This window comes from Lithobates pipiens, unplaced genomic scaffold (genome assembly GCF_037356315.1).
Source record: "Lithobates pipiens isolate NorthernLeopardFrog02 unplaced genomic scaffold, aLitPip1_a1.2 Scaffold_35, whole genome shotgun sequence".
In the NCBI taxonomy this organism is placed as follows: domain Eukaryota; kingdom Metazoa; phylum Chordata; class Amphibia; order Anura; family Ranidae; genus Lithobates; species Lithobates pipiens.
This window is the reverse complement of record NW_027507811.1, coordinates 13,352,762-13,356,280: the sequence shown is the minus strand read 5'-3', so window position 1 is coordinate 13,356,280 and position 3,519 is coordinate 13,352,762. Positions and strand designations below refer to the sequence as shown.

The 3,519-nt window shown below is 46.1% G+C and overlaps 1 pseudogene; it reads right to left on the bottom strand.

Annotated features, from left to right (window-relative positions):
* LOC143955500 (general transcription factor II-I repeat domain-containing protein 2 pseudogene) lies at positions 1 to 1,836 on the bottom strand (annotated as a pseudogene).
* Positions 1,837 to 3,519: the final 1,683 nt, after the last annotated feature.

The following is a 3,519-nucleotide window of genomic DNA, read 5'->3' as shown; positions in this document are numbered from 1 at the left end:
CTACTTCTTGCTGCTAGAGATCTGACAGCGCTTACTCTTGCATAGCCGAGCCACATTTGGCGTAAGTGAGGAAGCAGTTGAGACCCTCAGCACAGCTTGAAGATGAGCATCAGTAATTCTAGACCTGTACTTTGACTTATTGAAGTTCAAGGTAGAGAAGAGCTTTTCGCACAAGTATGTGCTCCCAAAAAGACACATGGTCTGCTTGAACATTCGGGAAAGCTCAGGGAAGCTGGGGGGCAATTCTCTTAAAAATTGCCCAAGTTTGTCTGCTTTTCCACTCACATCCCTAAACTTGGCTTTGAGTTCAGAGTTACACTGCAGGTCAATGAGCTCTATTTGAAACACTGGAGGGGCATCTTGCACATCAAAGGAGAAGGGGTCTGCAAAAATTTGAAATGTGGCTCTGTGTCTCTTGAAGTCTGCAAATCTATGATCAAATTCCTCCTGTAGCCTCAAAATGACATCCACATACTCCTCATGACTGAATAGTGTGCCTGAATCAATGAGTGACTTGCATGCTGGGAAATGGCAAAGGTTTGTTTGAGAAAGCTGGTCTTTCCACAATATAAGTTTTGTAGAGAACGCTCTCACGCTGTCATAGGCAGCACTGACAAGTTGCCCCTGGCCTTGTAACCTCTTATTCAGTACATTAAGGTCATGTGTGATATCAACCAAAAAAGCTAAGTCCATGAGCCATTTTGGATCACTTAGCAAAGGAACAGAAGCCCCATCTTTCTCCATAAAAGCTTTCACTTCCGCTCTCAACTCAAAAAATCTCTTCAATACGTTTCCCCTGCTGAGCCAACGCACCTCGGTAAAGTAGAGCACATCCCCATATTCTGACTCTATTTCCTCTAAAAAAGCACGAAACATTCTGTGTTTTAAGCCCCTGGATCTGATTTGATTGATGCATTTCACAACGAAAGACATCACGTTGTCAAACTTCAGGCATTTGCTGCAAAGGGCCTGCTGATGAATAATGCAGTGCAGAGCAATGACCTCCTCTAAACCTTCCTCTTTCTTTTTTTTATTAACAAGTGCCACCAGTCCTTTTTTCCTCCCGATCATTGATGGCGCTCCATCAGTTGTTATTCCGACAAACTTCCTCCAAGGCAAACCAGCATTCTGAAAAGCATCACACAGCTGGTGAAATATCTCTTGGGCGGTGGTCTGGCCATGCATTGGAACTAGTGAGAGCAACTCCTCTGTGACTTCAAAATTGTCATCAACACCCCGGACATAGATTGCAAGCTGGGCAGTGTCGGTGATGTCTGTGGTCTCATCAAGAGCGACTGAGTATACACTGAAACATTTTATTTTCTCACACAGTTGATCATAAATGTCACTTGAAAGGTCAGAAATGCGCTCTGCCACGGTGTTGGAAGAAAGGCTGATGTTGCTAAACTGACCTTTCTTTTCTGCAGAGATAATACTTGCAGCCTGTAACATGCACTTTTTTATAAATTCCCCTTCTTTAAATGACTTTCCTGCTTTAGCAATCATCATACTAACTACGTAGCTGGCTTCGACTGCTGCATCATTCTCTTTGGTTGCTTTCTTAAAGAAATCTTGTTGCCTCAGCAGACATGTCTTAAGTTTAGCAACCTGGTTGGCTCTCTCATCTTCCTGGTACTTTGCATACTCCTCAGCATGTCTAGTTGTGTAATGACGCTTCAAATTGTATTCTTTGGGCACTGCAACTTTCTCTGTGCAAATAAGACAAGTTGGGATGCCCTTGTGCTCAATAAAGAAATATTGCTTTTCCCACTTTTCCTGAAATTGTCTGTGCTCATCATCAACCTTTCTCTTCACTGCAGGCTTTGAGCAAGACATATTTGGGGCTGCGTACCAAAAACTTAGGCCTATGGGGCCTTGAGATACCCACTTCAGCACAAGGTGCTCTGGATGAGCGGAAATAGAGTTTCCCAGTCCCCCTAGCTGCCTAGCATGACCTTCGGCAACATTAAAGAGGACCTGATTTTTACTCACAGGAGTAGCCAAATACCTTTAGGGTGGGCACGCACCTGTCTGGTTTATAAAAATAGCACTCCTCCACTCTGCTGTGCCCCCCTGTATATTTCTTGCCCTGTATGCTAATACTGAGCATCAAGGAGGAAGAGACGCCGGGGTTTCTCAATGGGCGTCTCCTTCTCCATGTGCCTCAATCCAATCACAGTGAGAGTCACAGCCAGGAAGAAAAAAACTCCTTGTCTGTGACACTCTTTGATGTGATTGGATCACAACACAGCCAGGGAGAAGGAGACGCCCATTGAGAAACCCCTGCGTCTCCTCCTCCCATGCAGGGCCTCCAATGGCAGAACGTCCTGTCGCCTGAACGGGAAAGAGAAGAAAAAAAGTGAGGCGTGGAGAGCGTGACTGACAGGCTGGTACTTGCCTCTCCGTGTCCCTCCCATCGAAGAAGATGAAGTCGCCGCTCTGAACGCACTTGGTGCAGGTCAGCGTCCGGCGGTGTTACACAGCGGGCAGCGCTCCACCGCCACTTACTCCCCCTGGTGAGACGCCGAGGTACTGTACTTGGCGGTGGAGCGCTGCCCGCTGTGTAACACCGCCGGAGGCTGACCTGCACCAAGTGCGTTCAGAGCGGCGACTTCATCTTCTTCAAGTACCGGAGGGAAGGTGGCTAAGTGCTTTTCCAGGCGGGGGGCCGCAAAATATTGTCCCGCGGGCCGCGAGTTTGAGACCCCTGCCTTAGAGTATTCTTTCGGCAGAAGGTGGTCCCCCCCCCCACGTTCTGAGTTTCTGGGGTCCCCCTTGATGATTGATCACTTACCACTATTAACTGGAATTTGAATATATATATATAAAAAGCCCTATGTGATTTCATATCTACAGTGGTGTGAAAAAGTGTTTACCCCCTTCCTCATTTCCTGTTCCTTTGCATGTTTGTCACACTTAAGTGTTTCGGAACATCAAACCAATTTAAACAATAGTCAAGGACAACACAAGTAAACACAAAATGCAATTTCTAAATGAAGGTGTTTATTATTAAAGGTGAAAAAAAATCCAAACCATCATGGCCCTGTGTGAAAAAGTGATTGCCCCCCTTGTTAAAACATACTATAACTGTGGTTGTCCACACCTGAGTTCAATTTCTCTAGCCACACCCAGGCCTGATTATTGCCACACCTGTTCACAATCAAGGCATCACTTAAATAGGAGCTGCTTGACACAGTAAGGTCCACCAGAAGATCCTTAAAAGCTACACATCATGCCGAGACCCAAAGAAATTCAGGAACAATTGAGAAAGAAAGTAATTGAGATCTATCAGTCTGGAAAGGGTTATAAAGCCATTTCCAAAGCTTTGGGAATCCAGCGAACCACAGTGAGAGCCATTATCCACAAATGGCGAAGACATGGAACAGTGGTGAACCTTCTCAGGAGTGGCCGGCCGCCCAAAATTACCCCAAGAGCGCAGCGACGACTCATCCAAGAGGTCACAAAAGACCCCACAACAACGTCCAAGGAACTGCAGGCCTCACTTGCCTCAGTTAAGGT